Source organism: Pinus tabuliformis, chromosome J, assembly GCF_031772625.1.
Source record: "Pinus tabuliformis cultivar Carrire ecotype Pingquan chromosome J, CPIR1, whole genome shotgun sequence".
NCBI classification, from domain to species: Eukaryota; Viridiplantae; Streptophyta; class Pinopsida; order Pinales; family Pinaceae; genus Pinus; species Pinus tabuliformis.
The window spans coordinates 106,209,562-106,237,534 of NC_142295.1; the positions used below are offsets into that span (position 1 = coordinate 106,209,562).

Below are 27,973 nucleotides of genomic sequence, written 5' to 3' on the forward strand. Positions count from 1 at the left end.
TGATCACGGTACACACTTCCTGAATGAGACGATCAACGCGTTGATGGAAGTGTTTCAGGTGTATCACCAGAAGATCACACCGTATCACCCATAGGCTAACGGGACAGTAGAAGCATTCAACAAGGTATTTGAAACTGTGCTGACCAAGGTATGCAATGCGCAGCAAAGTGATTGGGACCTACGCATACCTGTAGTGTTATGGGCTTATCAGATGACTTGTAAGAAACTAAAGGGACTGACACCTTTTTGGCTTGTCTATGGAGTGGAAGTTGTAATGCCTATGGAATATATCATGCCTAGTCTGTGCATAGCAACGCTTACAGGTATGACGGATCGCAGAGCCCTGGAGGAGAGGCTCACGTAGCTGGAAGACCTCGAAGAGGAATGATTTTTAGCTAGATTCCACCAGCAGGTCCAGAAGCAATGTGAAAAGGCATGGCATGACCAACACATCAAGCTGTACACATTCAAGGTAAACGATTTGGTTTTCTTGTATGATAGTAAGTTTGATAAATTCCCAGGGAAATTCAGAATGCACTGGTTAGGGCCATATATTATTAAGGAGATTATAGATGGTGGCGCGATACAGTTGGTTGAATGGCGATCCCTTCCCAAGAAAAGTGAATAGCAGTCGTTTGAAGCTATACATAGGTGGCCTGACCACTTGACTAGCCGACTGAAGCACAGTATTAGCACTCTAGGTAGTTGAAAGGAGGTGCGGGACTATAAGCTACTCTTCCTGGGAACTGCGTGATATCAGGACTGCGTGCAGTAGCGAAGTGTCATAGGGTCTGCGATTGCGTGAAGAGAGCTGCGCTGGTGCGCAGGTCTACTAGAAAATGACCGTTACAGTCACTATTCATGATGTAATGCTTGATTTGAGGCCAAATGGTGTGGGCAGCAAGAATTTAAGGCGAACTTTATGTGCTAGATTCTTGAAAATCTGCAACCAATTTAGCATTAATGGACCAAATGTGGGGGGAACGATAGAATTCGAATTCGAAAGGCACTATAAATTACAAGTGGTTGTCCAACAAAAAACACTTGGCAATTTTAGAATTGAGTTGTTGCGCACTCAGGTATTCATGAACCGAGACTTATTCGATATTCTGAAAGTGAATTCATTGTTTGAGCAATTACCAGGGACATCGAGTGAATTGTGTAATAGCACGATGTCAGCACTCGAAGAAGCCATAGACACAGAGAGTAGTTCCAACACTCTCTAGGGCTTCTACTTCTGCAATTTCCTACACGGATTCCTTGGCTGTGTAGTCCATGATACCAGTGCGCGTCTCACCTAGAAATCCACTGAGTACCAAGCTCACATTGGAGGAAAAGGGGAAGACCATTAATCTGGAGGCCGATGAGGAGGAAGAGTTTGAAGAAATCCTGGTGGAGGAGGAGGATGTAGAGATGGAAGTTGAAACCTAGGGCACGGACCCTATCACTAGGGTGCCAGAATATGTTCCTCCACGAAAGGGTAAAGCTAAGGTTCCAAAGGATATAGATGAGAGCAAGAGCTCTCTACAAACTCCCCTACTCCTAGACAATATTTTGTTTGAAGGAACGCACTTGAGACAGGTTCTCGTACTGAAATTTGAAGATTGGGACCTCGCAAACCATGAGAAGTTCTCGCATTTAGCAACTGTGAAGCTAATGTGCCAGAAGATAGATGTGCCAGCTAGAATGATAAAGTTGGAGCTGCACAAATGGCTCAGAGGTGTTGAGAAAGCAGGGTTGCTAAACCTACTTTGGGTGCCACATTACCACTGCTCCCCGGTGACTGTTTTTGTCATCAGGCAACTTCTCTGCTTGGTGCATGATGGGTGCTTGTGGTTGGAGGAGCCCATCCCCATCACAGACCATCTGATTCACCAGATTACATGGCTACCTTATGCAGGGAGGACCCAACAAATATTTCAGAGGGAAAAGGTAGCAATTTGGCCCTCACGGAGGTAATGAAAAAGAAGTTCAAGTTGGAGAAGAAGAAGTGAGGGTATGCCATCTCCAGCATCAAAAACTCTGCAGTCAAGGTTGCAACACAAATATTGGTAGGGAAGGTGATGCGGAAGTGCCATGCAGATGAGGTGCCCGTGCCAGTGGTTGCACTAGCGACGCAATGTGTAAAAGGTGCCCAGTTCAACCTGGCAAACTATCTATGCGGTGAGTGCCTTGCGAACTACCGTGAGGCACAGAAGCAAGGCAAAACATTTCATTACGCATGGCTCCTATTGTCGATAGTACTAGTGGCATGGGAGTTGCCCGAAGATAGCCAGTTCCTGTTGATCGCATAGGACCTTCCAGAGGCAGCGAAGTATGATTCGCTGTGGGCGACTAGGGACACACAGAGGATAAGGGAGAACAAGATATTTTGGGTGCTTATGGAGATGAACATCTGGATGGGGATCAATCGCAAGCTACAATTATCACCCATAGTCTACAATAGTTTGCAGAGCTTTGTAGAATTCAAATCAAACTTCCACCATGTCTTCATCAGGTCGTGGAAGGACCCTATGAAGACATGGCATGAGTTACCACTTAGCGATCGACGATGTAATTTTTGCGGTCCTTGAGCCCTAGCCACCGGAGTGGCACACTCCAGCTGACTCTACAGTGGAAGCAAAAAAGTCTGACATGTAGCAGAAGAAGGAAGAGACAAAACTGCAAATGGCACAACTGGTGGAAAAGCGCAGGAAAGAAGCAATGGCTAAGGCCCAGGCACCGCACGACACTGCGAAGTTATCAGAACAGCAGCAGAAAACAATAGAAGAGAGTGCGAAGGATAGAAGTCACTTTCGCCCGAACCAGAGACCAATATAGAACAAGGTGGCATGGACCCATAGACAACATCCACCCAGCTCAAATTTCCACAACCACGAGATGAGGTAGGATCGCGAAAGAAAACAAAGGCCTCAAAGACGTCATTCGACCCAATCACCCTCACTGAGGGGGATTTACACGATATTGATGAGACAGTGAGGGATGTCACCATGGAGGCCCTCGAGCAGTTTGAGGAACAATAAAAGTTGGTATTGGGGGCTCTGCGGACAGAAATACAGGAGTTGCAGGTGTGCACTCCATAGGCTGGCACAATGTCCACCAGCCTTGCAGTCGGCACTTCAGCGGTTGAGGAAATGTTGCACGCCAAGATGACCAACATAATGGTGCTACCAGATGGAGCACTCATTATAGAGAATGAGGTTGACAAACCTATGGTCAGTAGTTTGAAAGGGGTTGGATTAAACATGGTTGCACTCCCTCGGGAGACGCTCTATCTTTTGCTTAATGGAGTCACCGTAGAACTTTGGACTAGAGAGAGTCACGCTATACAAGTAATGAGCGAGTAGCGCATCAACATTGAGGAGTTGAGCCTATAGCGCAATGCGGCAGTGGAGCAGAACAGGAAAATAATGCAAGTTGTGGAGGAAACCTGCCAAATGGTCCCGGAGTTGACCATTCAAGCAAAGGAACTGGTGGAGGCACGTGTCTGTAAGTTAGCCTCATGAGTGCGCAACACAAGAGAAGAAATGGCCAGGGTTCAGCTGGAGTTGAACCTGTAGATAGTAGAACTGCAGTTGAAGGCTCAACCTTCAACTTCGTCAGAGGTCAGAGAACAACATACCACCGCGGTCACAAAAACAATGGCGGCAGTTGACAGTGCAGTGACAGACTACATGAAGCTATTCAAACAGGCATTCGAGGTCCTCACCACCCTGCAGGAGGACTCAAACATAGAGCACCTAGAGATAGAGGCACGCGAGCTGCAACAGAGATATGATGAGGTAAAAGGGACCACACAGACGGTTGCCCTTACATAGAGGCTTGCAAGGATGCAGTAGGAAAAGGCGCTCAAGGAGCAGGTGGATGTCACTCTGCATAAAGAGGCAGTTTTGAAAGCGTGCCTACATCCATGGATCAATGAGGCGTATACAATTACAACCTCCATTAAAGAAAAGCTCGCACAACTACAAGCAACTCAGGAGAGGATTCAAGGTAGCAGCTCAATAACAACGATCACCAAACAACGCATAGAGGAAGTCAATTAGGCAGTCGCTCAGTGTGCTGCTGAACTTGCAGCAATCCAATCAGAGTTGGGAGGTCTTCGTGCTATGATCTCCACACCTGTAGAGTAACTCGAGGGTGAGTCACGATGTTTGTGTTGGGGGGATGTTGGGCACGAGATCCCCCAAGGGAAGTTTTGGGGCTAAGATCCTAGATTTTGGTCCAACTTTGTAATCACAATGTAAAGACTCCACATTTTGTGGGCGCAGAGCGCGTAGTTGTTAAAGAGTCATAGGGTTGTTCGCCCTTATTTTGATAATGTAATGTTGGCTATAGAAGATATACCCATGGTCTGCTGACCATGGAATTGTATAAATAGAGCGAAGATCTAAGTAGTCAAAAGCATCTAATCTAAGAAATAGATGGAATAATGAAGATATATGCGAGATAGCGATGAAGTGTAAAGTCTAGTTTTGGGTCATAGCGTAGCAAGAGGCTTTATAGCTAAGTGTGCAGGGCAAGTCGAGTTTGTAATCATCTGGAAGTATTAATAAAGAGAAGTTTTTATCAATTCTACGTCTTTATTTCATGTTTTATGCATATGTTATATTGGGTATGAATTTCATTTCTAATGCTTATACGATATGTGAATGTGTATAACTGTATTGGTTAAGTGAACTCATGTTAGAATATATGTTTACGTGAAGATAATTAAGATATGTTAATAAGGTAAGTAAGGTACTTAGCCTAGTTTGGGAAATAGCATAGTTCGCTGCCCTAGCAGCGCGAAAGCATCTCAGCCCCTAATTAGGGCTGCGTGAAGGTCAATTGTAATGGATCGTGAAGGTGCTAAAGGTTAGAACATGGTGCAAAGAAACCTGCACGAAGGCAAGTCTAGTTGGAATAATTCGACATCACATCCATCTCAAGGGTGTGGAAACTTGGTTCCAGCATCCCCCCATACTGCTTTGGGTGAGACTTCAGTCCGCGCTCCCCAGGCTGATGTCGAAAGGGCCAGTAGTGTAAGGATTTGTTTGGCTAACTAACTCTGAACCTGGGTCAGGCCCCCATAAGCCAACAACAACTATGGCCTAAGAGATCCAAAATAGCAGCGAGACCTAGGGATAGGATGTCTAAGTGGGTGACTTGTCTCCTAAGGCTTTTGTTGATGATTTTGGATGACTATGTGTGATGTTCTATCGCTTCCACTTCCTTAAGGTCACATAGGAGGTTGAATCTGATCATAGTAGCCTCTCATCTCATGTTCACCTCGGTTGGCATGGTTACTTGGGTGGATGTGGGAGGAGGGTGTTATAGATAGAAAACATAGAATCTATAGGTCATGAATGAAGATCTAATCATGATCTCTTTAACTTCATTAGAGAATCATCAAGAAGGTTCCATTCCCTCTTAAGCTAGCTGCAATAACACTTGTTAGCCCATGCATTCATAAATCATTGAATAACTTATCAAATCATGAACAAGATCCATAACAAGAGAAAATCATATAACCATGCATATAACCAACATAAAATACATGGAAAACCAACCATAAAATCAACATAATAACCAATACAAGTGCTCATCAATCACAATATGAAAATAACTTATATTAACATATGCAAAAGCCAACCGAGTTAGGTACTTCCATGTACCACCCAACCATAGATTGGGCTAAAGTAAATCTCTCTTTCAGCCAATCACCCTCGTGCCATATACCAAGAATGAATGTGGGATCATATGGGTTAAACCAAAATGGAGCCAACTAGGGCTTCTAAAGGCCAAACCACCTCAATCCTCTACCACAGTTATTTCACCAAAACTAGTCTAGAAATTAATAACACCAAAAGAATCTTGGATGCCTTTGACTTCCTTCACCAACTACAAAGGAATTTTCCTATCTCCACCCATCTGTCAAGAGTTCCAAGAGAAATCCTATCTCCACCATTAACCCTTGGGAATTTTCCCAAGACCACCTCAACCAAGATCCAAGTCTACTAGCCATCCAAAGCTTAACCAAAGACAAAACCCACTACATCATGGCTAACCAAGAAATGGTAAAGCAAGGTTGAGATCATTGCCAATCTAGGAAAATCCCATGCAAATGAAAACAAAATAACCAAAGAATTGCATGCATGTACCATGCATCCAAATCTCAACAAGGAAATCACACATGCAACTTGTTACTTTCAGTGAACTCTAACTATAGTTGTTGATCTAACTTTCTCTCTTGCTATCCTCTAGTTCCTTGCTTGTTCTTTGATTGCTTCTCTCCAAGTCCAAGTGAATGCTAGGATGCTCCAAGAATTCTCTAAGTGTGCAAGAGTGTAAGAGAGCTAAAATGAACAAGATTTGAGCCAAAAATTGTTAAAAGTTGTGAATTGTTTCTCTGATGCCTTTTAATCATGGATGTCTAATCTGTTCCTTTCCTTTTTCCTTTTTTTCTTCATTTTCCTCTAATTTCTCTCTAATTTCCCTTGCATGCATATTTGTGTCTCTTCATCTTCTTTTTCTCCTATGTTCCTTATTTCTCATATTAAATCGTCATTTATTATCTCTTTGTCTTTGTCAATGTTTTTTCTAATTTCCATAGCCATTAATAAACCATAGGTGATTCCCACTATAATTTTTACCCATTATTTAACTTTGGATGCATGTCCCATGACCTTGGTCTTATTTTACTTACATGGAAAATCAACTAGGGATTGTTACACAACAATTGACATGGAGTGTCACTTAGTAGGTGATGTAGCATTAGCAAGTCCCACCCTGAAGTACAGAGGCACTGGGCACTGGATTGCAACATTATGAAATGAAACACTAATAATATATGAATCAATGGTGTACATGTGGCAGTGATGAGGTGGAAAAAGGAACACATGATGGCTCATGGTTGATCGATGGTGGATTGACATGGAAGACCAAATGTCTCGACATCTTCTTCAAGACTATGTTTGGAAAGGATTTTTTGTGTATTTTATTTGCGCCAAAATGGAAAAAAACTAAGATTTAGTGCCAAGGATAGCACATCCAAAGGATTTCCTGCATGGGTTTCTATACTAGGCTACCGAAGTATTGTAATGGGACAATGAAGAAGAAACATAGTATGTGCTTGGACAAGTAAACAAATAACTGTCAAGAAGCAAAACTAGTAAAGAGATGTGAAAAGTGCATCAAGTGAAGTGTATCGAGGTACTGGAAGGTGCAATTGTTGAACAAGCTAGTGTAGGAGAGATCTGGTATAATAGAGAAATAACCATCAATACTAGCACAAGGCAAGGATTAGCATCAATTAATGTTTTGTCTACTAGACCTAGATATAATAAGGAGGTTGTTTAAGCTTGTGATGGCAGCCCGAGGTCACAAGGATGCCGTTTAATCCCTTGGCACTAAAGTTGTTTGGAAAACGATATTTGAGCATTCGACATCCACTTACGTTTGAGGTATGTTTGTTATGAGAAGGCCCATAGACTGAATATTAACAATGCAATAGATGATAAGCCCATGGTTATAACACAAGGTAATATGGAATGTGGTTGAAATAAAATAAAGTGATGACTAAGGAAAGGGCCTCAAATAAAAGTGCTTAACACTCTCTCACCATTTATAAATTTAAAATACAATTAAAAGAATCCACACATGTGTAGAACATGAAATTTGTAGTGAGTGTAGTTATGAGAGGTGGTGATCGATGTTGAAATATGAAAAGTGAAAAAAGCATAAGAGAGAACAAGTGTGAAGCATTGGTGTAAATTGTGCATGAGAAAAGGAGAACTATAAATATCTATTCAATAAGAAACTCAACAAAAAACACTCTGAGTATTGCGTATGAATATGAGATGGTGTGCTGAATTGGTTAATAAGATAGCCTAACCCAATCAAGTTGAAATACCATGGTTCAATAACAAGGATCGATGCCCATGGTAAAGGAAAGATCCAAAAGTATAAAAATAGAGGAAATCCCTTGAAGAAATGTTGAGTTGTGAAGGTAAGAAAGAGCCTGAGAGTGGAGATTATGCAAGTTGGTCAAAGAAAGAGACTAGAGTATATTTAAATGCAGACTATAGAGTGTGTGATCTTTTTGAGATCAAATTTGAGCCATAGGTGAAGATATGCAGTGTATAGACAGAATGTAACTAGTAAACAAGGCTAAAAAATTGGTGTATGGGCTCTCTGCATATGATTAAGTTTAGATCTAAATAGCTAATAAAGAACTGTGGTCCAGTGTAGATCTGAGAAGCAGAAGCAACGTTGAGGAACTAAGTTGGAGCAGAGATTGAGAATTTTGTATGAGTAAGTTTGATTTGAGAATCCTATGGATCTAAGTTTGAAAATGTATGAAAAGGGGATCTTATAGGCATATCAAGTTGGTTCCTGTAGATCAGGGGATCAAAGTCTCCTTCAGGTTGATGCCTATAAGTCTTAGGGTATGGGTGTCTACTTTTGGTTGGTTCCAGTAAATTGAATGTAATAATAGGTTAGAGCCCACAATATTATTTATACATAAGTTTTGTGGTTTTCTCCCTTTAAGGGTTTCCACATACATCTGGTGTTCTTCTGTGTTGATTGTATGATTGATGTCTTGAATGGTTTGAATTGGTTTATACTGTTAATAATTTAAAATTTCCCATCATATTGGTTCGCCTCCCTCCCCTTTCAGTACAATCATAATTACAACAATTGGTATTAGAGCGGGTATCTTCAAAAGTAGTTTAACCACTAGATGGAAGATGTTAAAGGGACAATGGTTAATCATGCAAGATTGCACAAATATGAAGTACCATTATTTAATGGAACAAAGTATACTTACTAGAAGATAATGATGAAAGTTATTTAATGTATCTTAATGTGGACATTTGGGAATATGTGATGCATTTTTATGCACTCCTGCAACTACCTCAACTGATAAAGATAGTAAGAAGATTTGTGAGTGAAATAGTGAAGCCAAGCATGCCATCTTATGTGTCCTATCAAATTCATTTCATACAGAGATGATGCATTATGAAACAAAAAAAGAAACATGGGATAAGTTGCAAAGCATCTATGAAATGAGGATGGAAACACCAGATCAAAAGTAAGCAGTGTTGATGGCTCCAAAGGAGATAGAAGAAGTACAACTCAAAAGGGGAAGATCTAGCAAACATAAAGATAATTCATCACTCTTTTGTAATTATATAGATCATCTTATTTTTTTTATTGTTTGTATCTATTTTTGAAAGATAATGATCATAAAGAGAAATATGAAAATAAGAGATATTTCTATGAGCTCAATAATAAAAGTATTTATTCATTAGAATATGATGGCTCATCAGAAGAAAGTGATATATATACATATAATAGTGACGAAATAGAACCTAGGTTGATTACTATATAGCATCATCTTATTGTTCAAGGAATTAAAACCAATCAAAAAGAGGCCTCAAATTTGGAAGTAGAAGAAGTTGAAAGAGAAATAGATCTAGGATGTGAAATTTTTAGTTTCCCTAATGAAATAAAGTAAACCAGAAGAAATATCAATAGGAAATAGGAACTTAAATTAGATGAAGACTAAGGTGAATAAAATGCATAAGAAATTTAATCCATGGAGGAATAATATATTTATGAAAATATACATTTCAAAAGAAAATGTATCTCTCCTTTATAGGAGATTAAGAGGCTTACAATAATAAACAAAAGATAGAAGGAATTGATTCAGGAACATGAGGATAGGGAACAAGATTTTGATGAATTAAGGAAAACAATTATTATCCTAAAGATCCATTTAGAAGAAGCCAAAAGAGTAGAAGTGATGAAAGGCTAACAACAAGTAAGAGATGATCATTGTGAGAAACTAGAAGTTGCAATTGTGATCCAGGTGGATATTGCTGGCCACCCACCTATTCCACTTGGACCCCCACCATTGTTTCTTTCAGTTTTTTAGTTTCCTTAATTGTAGCACAATTTACTATTTTTGGCAGTTTTTTGGGTCTTAAACTTCCCGAGTCATTTTTAGGCCCTAAACAACGCTTTTTTTGCAAAATTCCTCTAGTGATTATGTATGTAATCACATTGATAGTTGTATTCCTCAGAGAGATATTTCCAAATAGGTATCATACGCATCAAATGGAGATAATATGACCAAGTTACGACCCCGAGAAGTTGGTTTCTCAACTAACCCCAACGGGGCCCATAATATCGTGGTGTTACATCTCCTCAGGTTAAGGTTTTGGTTGTTTAGGGTTTTCTCTTATTTTTCAATAATAAAAAGGCTCTTGAGCCTCATTGTAACTTAATACAGAGGTATGTAGCCACCACATATCTTCTCAGAGATAAGCTACCGTTGCCCGAGCTACCTTATTTCCATTATGTTTGTGAGCATAGTTCAATGTTTTTCTATTGATGAAATGAAGTGTTTTTCTGTTGCATCTCTGTGTTTATGAGTATATCTGTAAGTTGTTGCATTCCTGTTTAAGTTTCGATCAATGGTATCAGAGAAATCTGCTCTTTCTCTATTTTTCTTTACATGTCCCTAACGAGGTCAGGGTACAAGGAGTTAGGACTCGATCTGGTTGAACCATTGCAGGATCAGCCTCGCAAAACCCGATGACCTCCCATGGCGGAAGAAAATAAAGACAAGGGGGTAGGAGATCCTTTCAAAATGTTGCTCGAAGAACCCCTCGAGCGACAGAGGGACATGATGGTGGATAACTTTTAACAACAGGCGATGCATCTTCATCCAACAACCACTGTTATGAAACCAACTCACAAAAAGATAGAAAAGAGAGATCAACACCTTAGAATTCAGCCTCTTCGAGGGGGCAACCTTCTTTACATTAAAAAAATGAGCAATTCTTGGATGATTCAAATGACAAAACCTCCTTTCTATATATAGGAGTCTAAAGAGTCGCAATATAACCCAGACGACCTAACAATAATATTATAAAGCCACAAAAATAACAATAGAGGGATTCTATGGGGCACAATAATAACAATATGGGGAAAATAGGGGCACAACAATATTAATAAGGGATACAACTACAATAGTAATGGGGTAATCACTAGTATTATAGGGACCCAACATGCCCCTCTCCTTCAAAAAAGTGTTGTCTTCAACGCTTGAGTAGTTCTGGATGATTCTGTATAAAATTCTCATCCTCCCATGTGGAATCTTCAGCGAATAAGTTCTTCCACTTAATAAGATACTCCGAAATTGATCGATTTCGTAACTGTCAAGTTCTTGTTTCTGTGACTGCTTCTAGTTCCAATATAATTTTTCCTTCCTCGTCAAGTTCTGGCAATATTGTTTGAACTGGGAGCTTGTCATCTATAACCTTCTTTGAACATGAAACATGGAAAACTGGGTGCAATCGAGAAGCTGCAGGAAGCTCCAATTTGTATGCCATAGTACCAATCTTTTGCAACACCTTATACGGACCATAATACTTTGGTGATAGTTTATTATCCTTCTTAGCTTGCTTGAGGGACATTTTCTTATATGGTTGTAGCCGTAGGAATACCCAATCACCTACATCAAAACTTCTTTCACTACGATGTTGATCTGCCTGTTGTTTCTTTCTATTCTGTGCCAACACGCAGTTATCCTTTAAGAGTTGGAGGACTTGTTGTTGATGTTCGATGTGATGTTCCACTGCTTGAACCTTAGAATTTTCTCTTAAATATGATGTGATGGATGGTGGTTGATATCCATAAAGTGCTATAAATGGGGTAATTTTTTTTGCTGTATGGAAGGAAGTGTTATACCACCATTCAGCCAGAGGCAACCATTTGACCCATTGTGTTTGTTTATCAGATACAAAGCAACAAAGATATCCTTCCAAACATTTGTTTACTATCTCAGTTTGCCCATCAGATTGAGGATGATAAGATGAGCTATGAGCTAACTGAGTACCAAGACAAGAAAATAATTATGTCCAAAAATTTCTAGTGAAAATGGGATCTCTGTCACTTACAATAATCTTTGGGTTTCCATGTAGCTTTTGAATTGTTTCCATAAATGCAGTAGAAACTGTACTGGCTTTAAATGGATGTGATAATGCACAAAAGTGTGCATACTTGGTAAGTTTGTCAACTACCACCATGATGACACTCTTTCCCTCAGACTTGGGTAATATTGTGATAAAATCCATTGAAACCTCCTCCCAACGTTGGCTTGGAATGGATAAAGGTTGTAATAGACCCGGTGTCTTAATTGTTTCAACTTTATTTTGTTGGAAAACCAAACATTCCGCCACAAACTTTTGAATATCTGATTTAAGGCCATCCCAAAAAAATTCCTTCTTAACCCTGTGGTAAGTTTTTAAAAATCTTGAGTGCCCTCCTAAGGGAGAAGTGTGCAATTCCATAAGAATATTTTGTTTTAGCTGGGAATTCTTACAGAGGTATAAGTGATCTTTGTACCATAACGAATCATTTTGCTTGCTAAATGTATCAGACGTACTGGAATCTTGTTGTAACTTTTGAATAAGTGCCCACACTTCTTCGTCATTCTTCCATTCCTCCCTTGCTTCATTTATCCAATCTGGTTGGATAATAGAAATGGTGCACAACAATGCTTCCACATCCTCATCCTTTCTTGAGAGTGCATCTGCCACCACATTTTGCTTCCCTTTTTTGTAGATGATTTCAAAGTCATAACCCAACATCTTTGTGACCCACTTTTGTTGCTCTTCAGAGGATAATCTTTGTTCTAAAAAGTATTTAAGGCTATCATGATCCGTTTTTACCTTGAAGTGTCTTCCCATTAGGTAGGGTCGCCATTTCTTAAGTGCATGGAGTATTGCCAACATTTCCTTCTCATAAATAGCTTTGTGTAAAAACTTTCCCTTGATTGGACGACTTTCAAAAGCAATGGGTCTTTCATCTTGCATTAAAACAGCACCAATTCCATTTCCTGAAGCATCACATTCCACAATAAAGGTTTTTGTGAAGTCTGGTGTAGCTAAGACCGGTGCTTGGCACATTGCCTCTTTAAGATGTTCAAAGGCCTTTGTTGCTTCTGGAGTCCATGAAAATGCATCTTTCTTCAATAATGTTGTTAGAGGTGCTGCTATTCTCCCATAATTCTTAAAAACTTGCGATAATACCCTGTCAACCCAAGAAATCCTCGCAGATGCTTTATGGATGTGGGGATTTTCCATTCCTTAATGGCTTTAATTTTTCTAGGGTCTACCTTAACTTCTTCATGAGATACAATATGACCCAGATATTCCACCTCTTGTACTCCAAAGAAACATTTGGATCTTTTTGCATATAATTGTTTCTCCTCCAATAGTTGTAGCACCCTGTCAACATGTTCAACATGATCCTTCCAAGACTTGTTGTAGATTAGTATATCATCAAAAAATACTAACACAAATTTTCTAAGGAATGGTTTGAAAATGGAATTCATCAAACCTTGAAATGTTGAAGGTGCATTGGTAAGGCCAAAAGGCATGACCAAAAATTCATAATGACCCTCATGAGTTCTAAATGTTGTTTTCGGAATGTCTTCAGTCTTCATTCTGATTTGATGATATCCTGAACGAAGATCCAACTTGGTGAAGTAAATTGATCCATGCAATTCATCCAGTAATTCATCAATGACAGGAATGGGAAACTTATCTTTAATAGTGAGCTTGTTGAGCTCCCTATAATCCAGACACATGCGCCATGATCCATCCTTCTTGTGCACCAATACTACTGGAGCAGAGAAAGAACTTTGACTCGGTTGAATTATACCAGCCTCTAGCATTTCTGCAACCATACGTTCAATTTCACTCTTTTGGGCATAGGGATATCTGTACGGCCTGATGTTTGGAGGAACACTTCCTGGAATCAGATGAATAGCATGATCATGATCACAAATAGGTGGGAGACCTTTGGGAGTCTCAAATACCTTGGAATGATTGTCCAAGACTTTTTGGAGATTTGGAGAAATAGATGATTCCAATGTGGAAACATCTAGCGAACATAATTGTGCAATTACACCTCTTTGTTCCTTTTTTAGAAGCTTTGTCATACCATTAGAGCTGATTATCTTTCCTGGTTTCCCTGAAATACCCCTTAATTCAACTTCCTTTCCTTCCACAGAAAATTTCATGAAAAGTTTTTGAAAATTAAAAGCTATTGTACCCAAGGATTGTAGCCATTGGACTCCTAGTACAACATCCGCACCTCCCATTGGAATGGAAAGCATTGGGCTAGTCAATACATATTCTCCCATGGATAGCTTGATATTATGGCACTTTCCAGAGCAATTTATTGTTCCTCCATTTGCAACCATCACTTGACACTCTGGTGCTGGATATAAGAAGCAATTCAATTCTTTTGCTACCTTACAATGAATAAAATTGTGGGCACTTCCTGAATCAATCAACACTATTACCTTTTTCTTCTTGATTTGTCCTTCTATCTTGATGGTTTGAGGAGTGGTAATTCCCGCCAATGCATTACAAGATATGGTCGAATTCATTTCTTCTTTATCTAGGCTTTGTTCCTGGATTATATCCTCTTCTTTTGACCTTTCTTGCTCCTTTTCTTCTTCCTCTTCACAATCTATGTAGAATAATTTCTTCTCAGCACACTTATGACCTTTAGTGTTTTTGCTATCACAACTGTAACAAAGCCCTTTTGCTCTTTTTTCTTCCAATTGTTGTGGTGTCAACCTTATAGGTTGTGGAAGACTAGGGGCAACAACACTTCCATCTTTATAGTTGTGAGTGGTATGCTTCCTAGTTGCCATAATTTTGCTTTCCATTTTTCTTGCTAACCTGAATGCCTTCTCTAATGAATCAGGTTCCCAAAGGTGAACATCATGTTGGATATTATCCTTTAAAGTCCCTATGAACACATCAATCCTATGCTCCTCTGGAATATTTTTTACCCTTATGTTCAATTTTTGGAACTCCTCAATGTGCTCCATTATTGAACCCTTTTGTTTGAGACTTATCAATTGGCTAAAAAAAGTGTTGCTTTTTGTATCCTCATAATGTGTTCAATTCTTCCGTAAAAATTTCCCAAGTGATAATTTGTTTACGAGAGCAAAGCCATTGATACCATACAAACTGATTTGGTTCCAAATATAAAGTTGCAATACGTACCTTTTGTGTGTTTTGCACATTATTGAGATCGAAAAATTGCTCCATCTGTAATATCCATGTTGCGGGATCCTTGCCATCAAACTTCCTCATATCGATTTTTGGAATATGGTGGGTCTTCGATCCAACATTAGAGTCTATGGAATCATGATTAACATTTCTTTTGTTCTCATCATGAGTTTTCTTTACTACCCTTTCACCATTAGTGACCATTTCTTGTAGCAACTTATTCATATTTATCTTCAATTCTTCCATCTTATCATCCATGCCATCAATTTTAGCGTCCATGCCATTCATCTTAGCTTCCATGCCATCCATCTTAGCTTCTATGTCTTTCTTTAAACAATCCATATGTTCGGTCAATTTATAGTGTCCTAAATTGCTATATTAATTGTCAATCAAGGAGTCGCAAACTGTTGAAGTGCAGCGCACTATATGTGCAAGATAACCTATTTCTTACTTTTTGTCATTTTTGGTTTTTATTTTGTTTTTGGGTTTATCTTCGTTGATTTCCTAATGTGAGATGGAAATTCTAAAAGACAAGTATGGATATAAATGTTCAAGGCAATGATGTCCTTTAAAATGATTTCCAAAACTTCAAATTTTTCAAAAAGGTTTTAAAACATGCAATGATGAAATTAATTCCTAAAAGAGAATGAAAATGTGCCACTATTATAATTAAACAAACAATGAACGATTGATCATGAAACCATTATCCTTGCTGCTATCTAAATACAAAAGAAATTGTACTCAAAGAAATCCAAAAATTGCAAGCAAAGTAAAGCTAAAATCAAATTACATCAACTCATATTTTGACCCCTCACCATTAGTCTCGCTATGGCTTTCGGAGGTAACTGATAATGACATGAGCAATTCAATAACTAACTTGCAGAAAAATAAACTAATATCAAATTACACACTCATACTTCAATCCCTCACCATTAGTCTCGCTATGGCTTTCGGAGGTAACTGATAATGACATGAGCAATTCAATAACTAACTTGCAGAAAAATAAACTAATATCAAATTACACACTCATACTTCAATCCCTCACCATTAGTCTCGCTATGGCTTTCGGAGGTAACTGATAATGACATGAGCAATTCAATATCTAATCTAACTAATAAAGCCAATGAACAGAACTGAAATAAACAAAACAGTGCTGGAATTAAAAACTAAGAAAAATAAATCAGCAGAAAGACAAGATTGATTCCATGTCATTAGTCATTGTAGAAACTATATGCAAATGCCCGGGCTGCCTACTGTAATCTGGAACAAATACACTGATCAGTTAACAGCAGTATAAAGCATGTAAAATTATGGACAGAAGTAAAACGTTAATACCATAAGAAATGCAATATATACACGTGAATAACTATGGCATAATGAACGTAAGGAAACACAGCATGAAACTATACAGCAATAAACAAAACCTCGGCGTGTGCAGGGGCCCTCTGCACAACCTCGGGCAACAACTATCAACCACGAATTGTGCTTATAAACAGAGTCTTCTCATGTATTCAAAACGCAGTCATAACAACAAAACAGTGTCACGGCACAGTGGGCTTTCTTAACAGCAAAATTACATTACAAAGACTAACTCCTATGCGTATGGAAATGCATTATTTATAGCAAACGTTTACATAACTAATTTCCTAAAAACTGCGCTAATAGAGGACATGTGAACGACAATGTCCATGGATCTAGCATCATGGCTGCCGTGATGATTAAATCTATTGAGGGTGGTTGTTGGATTCAGCTTATGGAGCAGTCCACAGGTGTTGATATGTCCCCGGAAATCTAGGAATGGCCACGCAAGTCTTCATGTGCTTAGAAACAGAGTTTTGTCACCGTAGGACTCTTCTGTTGACCACTGCTTGACCACCGTTGACTATGGCCTCCTCTGATGAATTCGACTGAGCCAATAGGACTTGGTCCATGTCCACGTCATTTCCAACTTGCCCATGTGGCTCGATTTGGTTGAAGACACCTGCAATATAGACTTTAACAAAAAGGCTATGGAAAGTGACAAGATTCCGCAGCTTATGAGCAAAAATCTAATTCAAACAACAGACACAAGACATAGTTAGAAAACCACTTTATGTGCTCTTTTAAACTCAATATGCAATAATGTTGACAGCTTAGGAGGTCCAGGTAAATGGGAAAAGTCTAGAAAGGTGTGTAGGAAAGATGAAAGTTTGGGGCTCAACATACCCCCACTATGAAGGTGTTGCATGTCCCCATGCAACCAAAATTTTGATCATCCTCCCTTTAGTCCATGTGCTCTGAAACTTCTGCCAGTACATCTAGCCCTCTTCTCCTCTTCCTTGGTACTACTACCATCCTGGGCTTCCTCATCAAGCATCTGAATTTGAGGTTGACAAGTGCTGTATTCAACCTCTTGCATTTCTTCTTCAATTTCTTGTTCTTTTTCTGCCACAGTCCTAGATGTAACATAGAGTTGTCATGAATGATCTTGTCCAATCTGCTTTTCTCCTTTAATGGTTCATTTTCATTTTTAATATGTTTATTTAAAACCTCCAATTCAAATACTTCTTATTTTAACGATTGGACTAGAGCTTCTTGTGCTGTGTGAGGTTGAGTGGATGACGTGCTTGGACCTGCAGCTGTGTTCTCTAAGGATTCTATATAATCATACATCTCCTGCTGATTTGGGTCTACTTTGGGTGTATCCTTCCTTGGGCTGACCCCAAAATCCTGTTGAGAAGGACTGATTTCAAACTCTGGCTGAGAAGGACTCATGTCAACATCTGGCTGTGAAATGGAAGTATGGTGTGGGCTATGGTCAGGAGAGGTTGCTAGAGGCTTTTCTGGGGTTTCCTCCTCCAAATCAATAAAGTGGGGCCCTTTGGTTTTTACTGTTTTTAATTTCCCTTTAAGCCTAGAGCTTCTTCTTACATGCTGTGGACTAGTATCTTCCTCCATACTCTGCTTTCCCTTTCGTTTCTTCTTGGCTACAGCTGCTTGTTCTCGAAGATAAGCTAATCTTTCAGACAGTGTTTGGTGGTCTTCTTTTTGAGAAGGCTCTGAAGTTTGATATACAGCTTCTATGTTTCATTTCCCTTTTGATTTTCTTTGGTTTCTATTCTTGGTTCTTTCCAGCCTCTCTTCTTGATCAATTTCTTTGGTTTTGCTAATAGGAGGGTCTTGAATTATTACACTTGTCTCCTTCCTCCTACTCCTTCTTTCTTTACTACTCTCAGGTACCTCGGGTGGTTCTTGAAAGTAGTTTCTCACCAAAAACCATTCCTAGGTGTCCCTATTTTTCTTCAATTGGTCTTCAATTAGAATTTTCACATGCCCATTATGATACAAATGGGGCTCTATGTCTTCTATATTCTTTTGGACTATTGTGCACATCTTTTTCAACCTTAGCAATAAAAAATAGGGAAGATTGAGGGTTTTGTTTTCTAAAAAATTCATCAACAACCGGGTATGATACATATACATTGCCCCAAAACAGCCTTCACAAGTAATGAACTTTTGAATAATTAACAATAAGCTGGCCCACTCTTCTTTTAAATCATGGACAGAAATTCATCATTTGAATACAGTTACATCCATACCTGGATTGCGTAGTATGACTCTCCAAGCCTTCTCGTCAAAGCTCTTGTTCTTGAACCAACATTCACCTTCCTGTGGAAGTTCTGTAGCAGTTGCTATGGATGCCTCGGTGATTGTAAACTTAAGGTCCCCAATCTGCACCTCCTGGCCATTAAAAGACCTCGCAAAAGCCTTTGTAATCTCCTTATTGTAGCCCTTAAATTTTTGAATGAAACGTAGCCATCTTGCCTTCTTCAGTAAGTCTTTCACTTGCGGGTATCCTTCCAAAAACTTGGGCCCTTCCGGTTCTGCCCTCAACAACAGACCCATCCCTCTTTCTGTTCTTAAAATTTGTCTACGTGAGGAGGGTTTAGCGGAAGTGAGACGGCTGGTTTATAGGAGTAAACGGAGTTTATGGAGAAAACCAGTGACTGTGAGCAGAAAACAGAGGACCGGTAGCAGAAGTGAATTCATGAAATGGGCGAAGGCTTATGTGAGCAAAGTGGAAATGCAACCGTGATGTCAATAGAATAGTAGGGAGAGTACAGTGCATCCGGCGGAATTTTAAATTGGGTGGCTGCAGAGTAGACGCAAACATGTTGATGAAACAACTGCAGATTTTGTGCAGTTGAGAAGAGCCATAGTCAAATCGACCAAGTTCTCATGATTACAAGTGGAGTGTTAAATGCAGCCAACACAAATTAAATCCGAAGGCTAATCATAAGACCGTTTGAAAAATAAATGCATGGTTCATGGAGGAATGTCATGGAATGGTTATGGAGGCTATCATGGCAATCGTTGCATATAGTGGAGCTCATGGTTTAATAACTATGCAAAAATGTGCTTTGATTTCTATTTGAAATAAATTTCTACTCATACCTTGGAATTTTTGCCATTTGTTGTCCATTAACCCTTGATCAACTGCTCCTTGTTGATGCCTTTAGGTTCTCCATGTCTTCATAATATGTCCTTGGTCATACCTGCATTTTCTTTCATGATTATTGAACTAACATCTTGACTGTCAATTTGAAAAACAGAGTGGTGGCTGCAGAAACTGCTTTTGGCTGCGGAAACTGGTTTCAGCTGCGGAAACTGACACAGCAACCACTTGACTGAATGGAGATGGAGAGATGATAACTGACTGAGTGAAAATGGTCATGAAAGAAACTTTTATTGGTGAAATGAAATGAAATGGATGAAATGGAGTGGAATGAAATGAAGTGGAGTGGAATGAAAATGAAATGGAGTGAAATGAAAATGAGGTGAAGTGGAATGAAAATGGGAAAGAAAGAGTTTTTTTTTTTTGGAAAATATAGGGTGTCAGGTGTTCCTGATTTTCACTCTATATTTTCTATATAAGATTGCCAATCAGTGATTGGTTTTCAAGCTTAAACATTTTTTTTTTTTTTTAAAAATGAACAAAGGCTAGGCTGGTGGAGAAGAAGGATTCTTCTTCACCAGCCTTATTGCAGAACTATCTTGAAACATTTTGACAAATTCCTCTTTTGAGAGTGGCTTATGGTAGATCTTTAATCTGTGGCCATTCACAATAAGAGGAGTTTGAAATTCATCAATGGTTTTGATTCTTACCGCTCCATTGCTAAAGACTTTGTCAATCTCATATGGCCCAAGCCAATGAGTCTGAAATTTACCCTTGAAGTCTTTAAACTTGGAATCAAATAGCAATGCCCAGTCTCCTTCTTGAAACTTTTTCTCTTTGATGTATTTATCATGCCACTTAGCTCTTTGATATTGAACTAGATCAGTTCTTAGGATTGCTTCTTGTCTGATCTCGTCTAGCTCATTCAACTGCTCCATTCTATGCTTTTGGGCTTCTGATAGATCCATCCCCAACTGAACTGCCATCTTGAAAGTTTTGACTTGAAACTCAATGGGGAGCAGGACTTCTTTCCCATAAACAAGTTCATAGGGAGAATGTCTTATTGTATTCCTCCATGTAGTTCTGTAGGCCCATAAGGCTTCAGGAAGCCTTTCTGCCCAATCTCTTCTATGTAGATGAACAGTTTTGGTGATGATGCCTTCAATAACTTTGTTTGTCGACTCCACTTGGCCATTTGCTTGCGGATGGTAAAGAGTAGATTTTCTGTGCTTAATTTTGTATTCTTCCATCAGCTTCTCCACCAGGTTAGATGTGAATTGACTTCCTTGATCTGTCACAATTTCTCTTGGAACACCAAAGTGAGTAAAAATATCCTCATAAAGAAAACTAACAACTGAATTTTCGGTAGCAGAAAGTAATGCTTTGGCTTCTACTCATTTAGTGACATAATCAGTACATACCAATATATACTTCTTTTGTTTAGATGGTGGATTAATAGGTCCAATGAAATCTAAGCCCATTTTTCAAAGGGTTCGATGAGTACCTGCGGTTGCAATGGCATTTCACTTGAAAGGGTCAGTTTCCCTACTCTTTGGCAACTGTCACACCTTTTGACATATTCTTTTGCATCTTTGAAGAGGGAAGGCCAATGATATCCTAAAGAAAGGATTTTATAGGTTGTCCTTTTGTCAACAAAGTGTCCGCCGCATGGTTCATCATGACATGCCTTGAGGATGTCAGGCATTTCATCTTCCCTAACATATCTTCTGATCACAAGATCTGGCCATGTTTTAAACAATTCGTTAGAAATCCATGAATATTTTGAACTTTCCTGAATAATCTTTCTTCTTTCACTAGGAAATAGATGTGGAGGTAGTTTCCCTTTAACCAAATAGTTAGCAATATCTGCATACCAAGGGGTCTTAGTAGTTACAACAAATAAATATTCATCCAGAAACTTATCCTCTACAGGAGAATCTTCTTTAGTATTCTGGATCCTAGACAAGAAATCAGCTAATGTATTTTGTTTCCCTGGTCTATCCAACACAATAATGTTGAATTCTTGTAAAAGTAAGAGCCATCTTGTAACTCTGCCATTAGTAACAGGTTTTTTCACTAGATATCTAATCGCAAAATGATCAGTATGGATAAAAGTTTCATAGCCTTTTATATAATTTCTAAACTTATTGGTTGCATGAACAACAGCTAAGAACTCTTTTTTAGTTATAGTATAGTTCAACTCAGTGGGAGTCAAATTTTTACTGGTATAGTAAATGGCATAAGGAGCTACATCTTTTTGTCCCAACAAAGCTCCTAGAGCTGTATCTGAAGCATCTGTAGAAATACGGAAAGGAAGTTTCCAATTTGGCCCTCTCAAGATGGGTGCTTCAGATATTCTTGTTTTCAAAGTTTCAAATGCTGATTGACAATCAGGATCCCATTTGAATTCATAGTCTTTTGTGAGAAATTTGAAGACTGGAGATGCTATTTTAGTGAAGTTCTTTATAAATCTTCTATAGTGCCCAGTAAATCCCAGAAAACTTCTAACATCTTTTTGACAATTTGGAATAGGCAACTTGGATATGACTTCAACTTTTGATCTATCGACTTTAATCCCATCCCCTGAAATATGATGTCCCAAAACAATACCTTTAGTAAACATCATAAAGCATTTTTCATGACTCAATGAAAGGTTTGTTTCTTTACATCTTATAAGGACTTTTTCCAAATTCTCTAATGCCTCTTCAAATGAATTACCATAAATTGTAAAATCATCCATATAAACCTCTACACAATCATGGATTAGATCAGAAAAGATTCCTAGTACTGCTCTTTGGAATGTTGCAGGTGCATTACATAATCCAAAAGGAAGTACTCGATAAGCAAAAGTTCCCCATGGACAGGTAAATGTGGTCTTATCTTGATCTTCAGGTGCTACCTGAATTTGATTATAGCCACTAAAACCATCCAAGAATGAAAAGTACTTTTTGCCTGCTAGTGTATCTAATACCTGATCGATAAAGGGCAAAGGAAAGTGATCCTTCAAAGTTGCTTTATTCAATTCCCTGTAATCAATGCATACTCTCCATTTACCATTCTTTTTAGGTACTATAACCAAAGGAGAAACCCATCGGCTATTTGAAATTGGATAAATGAAGTTTACATTGAGTAGTTTTTGAAGCTCTTCTTTCACTATCTCCCTAAGGTTTGGATTCATCCTTCTCTGAGGTTGTCTGGTTGGTATACTATTTTCCTTGATGTAGATGTGATGAATGCAAGTCTTAGGGTCAATACCTTTCATATCAGTATACTCCCATGCAAATGCAATAGAATGTTTTTGAAAGATTTTGGTTAGCTCTCCCTGTTGTGATTTTTCCAAGTTTTTGTTGATATTCAATGTTTTACCTGGAAAAATCTCAATGGCGGAACTACCAAACTCTCCCATAGAGTAAAGAGACATTTGTCTAGATGATAGATACTCAATGTCAGAATCTAACTGAAATTGTGTGTGGTCATATTCTGAAGATGTTTCAAAATTTTCTAATATGTTCAGAATTTGACTATCTTCACTAATTTCAGAAATGGTAAAGACATGTTGTATAGTGTCCTCATCATCGACCCATTCATTATCTCCCACTTCTGTAATTGATTTTGCTGGAGGATACAAATTGAACTTCTTTATCGAATTTCCATCAGAAATGTACATATCTCCAGATCTACAACTAATGAAAGCATCAGTTGTGGCTAGCCAAGGTCTTCCTAAGATGAGTGGGTGCCCTCCTAAATTACTCTTGGGAGTCAAAATCATGAAATCTACTGGATATTCCAAAGAATTGAAGGAGACTGAAATATCTTCAAATACACCATCTGGTTTGATTATTGATCTATCTGCAAGTTGTAGTAAAGTAGGTGTAAAAAGAAGATTAGGAAGTTTTAGTTGTTCCATAGTCTGTCTACTCATAATGTTGATAGCAGCCCCTAAGTCAATCAAAGTATTTGGAATTTCTACCCCATTTATATGTGTCTTGACAATTGGACTACCGAGATCTACATACTTCTGCATGGTAATTTTTCCCATCATGATATATGCAATTTTTCCTACCAGGTGGATTCTTCTTATATCTCTTGGTTTCCTTCCTGGTCTTTTGAGACTCAACTCCTTTATTGTTTTTGCTAGAATAGGAATCTCTCTAATGGCTTGTAACAAGGGAATCTTGATACAGACATTCTTTAATTCATCTAGGAAATCATAGTCAGGCAACAAGATTTGTTTTTCCACCCCTTTGTCAATTTGTAATCTTTCAGGGAAAGGAGGTGTGGATGAAGATGCAGGTTGCTCAACTATAGGAGTTGTGGAGGTTGACTCTTTTTCTTTTCGAGTGTTTGGGTTTTGAAGAGATGCTTCAGAACCTTTATTGACTTTAAGAGAATCTTCCTTAGAAATACTTTGCTTTTGAGCATCTATAGAAGGTTTTTCTAAAACTCTACCAGATCTAAGTTGTAGATCATTGAGAGGAACAATCATATAGGTAGGAAATTGTTGTCCTTATACCATGTAAGCATTCTGAGGATTTTTATTATTGGGATTTGGTAATGGCTGGGATGGTAGTCGATTTGTCTTTTGTTGGAATGGAAGCAAAAGTTGAGAATTTGGATTTTGTTGAGAAGGTTGTTGTTGTGGAAATGGTAATGAAAGTTGTGGATTTTGATTTGGAAGTTGTGGAGCTTGTTGATTTTGGAAAGATGGAGGATATTGATAAAAATTGAGCAAATCTCCCATAAGGATTTTGCATACCTTGTACCCATGATTGATATGGATTTTGAGGTTGGGACCAAGGTTGTTGCCAAGGATTCCAACTTGGTGGGGGTTGAAAGTTCATAGGGTTATTAAAACCTTGATTTTCTTGTCCCTTCCAAGGTCTCCTTGAAACGAAATAGAGAGATTCTACTAAATTTGGATCTTCTTGAAAGACAGCTTTGAGCCCAGGAATTGAAGGAAAATCCTTGGTCTCATGGCTTTTTGAGCAAATCATATAGGTTTCCACAACTTTTGCATCCAAGGGGCATTCCCTTAGGGCATGTTTCTTCCTACATTTTTGACAAAAGATGGCCAAAGCTTCAGCTTCTGCTTTTTGCTTGTTTTGTATTTTAAGGATGTCTAGTTGCTCACTAAGGCTCCCTAAAATATCAGTTTTGAACTCATCAAGCATATTGCCAATCTCTGCCCTACTTACTGATCCAGTTGCAAATTTGTTTGCTCTAATAAGAGAAGGATCTCTAGGCCCTTTTCCCGTTTTGGATTTTCCCCTTGAATCTCTTGCTCTATGCATGTCATTTTTTATTTTTTTATCTTCAAGTCGGGCTAATAATTCTCTTTCTGATCTTCCAGATCACTCTAGGTGTAAGAAGAGAGCATACTCAAGAAATAATTGAACCAATAACTCTATTTTTTAATCCTCCAGATCACACTAGGTGCAAGAGGAGAACATACTTTGAGAAGTTATCAATTTTTCCCTTCTTTAAATTTTTTCTCTTCTTTTATTTTAAGAAATTGGCTACCTAGTTACACTTCCCCGGCAACGGTGCCAAAATATTTGGTCAATTTAGAGTGTCCTAAATTGTTATATTAATTGTCAATCCAGGAGTCGTAAACTGTTGAAGTGCGGCGCACTATATGTGCAAGATAACCTATTTCTTACTTTTTGTCGTTTTTGGTTTTTATTTTGTTTTTGGGTTTATCTTCGTTGATTTCCTAATGTGAGATGGAAATTCTAAAAGACAAGTATGGATATAAATGTTCAAGGCAATGATGTCCTTTAAAATGATTTCCAAAACTTCAAACTTTTCAAAAAGGTTTTAAAACATGCAATGATGAAATTAATTCCTAAAAGAGAATGAAAATGTGCCACTATTATAATTAAACAAACAGTGAACTATTGATCATGAAAACATTATCCTTGCTGCTGTCTAAATACAAAAGAAACTGTACTCAAAGAAATCCAAAAATTGCAAGAAAAGTAAAGCTAAAATCAAATTACATCAACTCATATTCTGACCCCTCACCATTAGTCTCGCTATGGCTTTCGGAGGTAATCATAAACAACTTGAGCAATCCGATATCTAATTTGTAGAAAATAAAACTAATATCAAATTACACACTCATAATTCAATCCCTCACCATTAGTCTCGCTATGGCTTTCGGAGGTAACTGATAATGACATGAGCAATTCAATACTAACTTGTAGAAAAATAAAATAATATAAAATCACACACTTATACTTCAATCCCTCAACATTAGTCTTGCTATGGCTTTCGGAGGTAAATGATAATTGTTGTGGGGAAAAATGCCTATGCAGGACGATCCTATCCACCTAAGGTGTGACAGTGCCTTAGCAACAAACAGAGACAGCTATTCTAGTATTCTTCCTTTATGAATTAAGAATGAAGAGAGATGGATGGACTAACCGATGTCTTCTGTTTGTCCCTCGATCCAGTTTCTCTTCTCTTTGGGAGTTCCCAGCTACTTGCCTTCTCGCTCGCCCAACTTCAAGAGGTTTCTGCAAGATCACAAGAAGAGAACACTACACAAAGACATAGATTCATATTCATAACTAGTTCAGGATTAGAAATAAACTAAACATACTAATGCAATCATACATCAAAGATACACCAGTATATAGGAGAAACCAAGATAGCTTTATTGATGAATAACAAGGTTCAGGAAGAGATACAACCTAGAGGGCTCCAATCCAGCATCTCCTTCCCAGCATATGAAATTCCTATCTTCACCTTCCCTCAAAGCATTAAGCACCCAATGATTCCAGTCTCAAACCAACAGCAATTCTTTGCAATAACAAAATTCTGGCCTCCAGATCTCATGGAGGAGAGATCCATATATAGATGTTTGGAGAGAGGATGAGTCAGCTTGAGATCTGACTAGTGTCCTCTCCCTCTGTCAGTTCTTTCTTCCACTTGGAGGTTCTTGCTTCCACTTGGAGATTGAGAACCTCTTACTCATCACTAGTCGAATTCACTGAGGCAAGTGTCATTGAGGAAGATTCTGGAAGCTTCGAGGGTCTTGACACCTTGTTGAATGAACTTGCCATTTGTCAAATCTCACTCAGTGCACCCTGGTAGTGCTTCTACCTGCGTTGCAATGCAGGTAGCCAGTGCAGACTTTGCATTTCAGCGCAGACAGCTAGTGGAGCCTCTGAATTGATCCTGAATTGACTTGTTTTTGAGCAGTTTCTGGTGGAGAACTTCTGTGAATTGCTGTGGTTTGTTAGCCTTGTTCCTCTAGGGGTAGGAACAACATGTTTAGGGACTTTGGATCCCTTAGATTATGGACATTTCATGCTTATAGCTGCAAGGCACAAAAATGTCTATAACAGTTGCCCCCTAAAGTATGAGGCTGTTTATCGGGTGAAATGCTTTATCAGGAGGATCCGAAGTTCATTCATTGCTGGGAGGAGACCTGTAATACAATAGAATACAATACATTATTTTTCATACTGCTTTCATGATCTAGCTGAGGCGGGCATTCCCATGCTCAACTTTATAAATTCATTTTTCTGTACATAGAACAGACAATCGTCTGATTGTAGACCGATAATTTCAATGAAATTATCATCCTTTGGGTAGGATGATTATCTGCTGCAATGATGTACATGTCAATGTCTTTATCTTTCCTGAATATATATCGCAGCCCGGATGGATGAAACTAGATCCGGGGTCTTCAAACTCGTTCGATCTTCACTCTAAGTACAAGTCAATCCATGTGAGAAATGTTCTGAAGTTGAACATGGAAAGACATCGCTTGATTACCGGTCAATGAGGTAAACCGTTAACAAGCGCGAGAGGAATCACCGATAATGATAATGACCCTCAAGGTACTGCAGTACAATTCACGTGGTGTGAATAAAGGACTTGGCGTCGAACACCACGCAAAATCTTTCGGTCGAAGGTCATTGATGTATACCTGTCGCCGGAAGTGAGAAACTTGCCATTGAGGCATGCAAGCTTCAAAGTACTGAAGGGGTTGCTCCTAGATCCTCTTCTTGGATAAAGAGCTGATGTCGACAAGAAGCGATCCGTCAAAGGAGGGCCTTAATGAATCCCACATCAGTGACATGGAATGGAGCAAATGATTTTGATGGAGGTGAAAATGATCTGATGACATATGATTCAGGGTGGCGGTCATGAAAGGATGAAGGATAATGTATGGCAGTGGATGGGACACGGTTGACTTCTCTGAACGACTTCTCTTGAACATATGGCGACACTTATGCGATGGATCGGTAGCATTACCCCAAATATGGATGGTATGGCGAGACCATGGTGATGTGACCGGTGAATGAAACAACCCAACCCGATTGTGGTACGGAGGAAAAGTGTCATGTTCAAGAGCGACTTGCTACCATCAAAGTTTTCTTGAGTTTCTCCCAATTTTTCCCCAGTCATTGCTGACCAGTACCTCTTTATTTTTGTCAAG

At 38.8% G+C, this 27,973-nt stretch overlaps 1 pseudogene; it reads left to right on the plus strand.

Annotated features, from left to right (window-relative positions):
* Window positions 1–3,641: 3,641 nt before the first annotated feature.
* LOC149225755 (uncharacterized) overlaps window positions 3,642–27,973 on the plus strand; it is a 44,867-nt pseudogene continuing 20,535 nt past the window's right edge.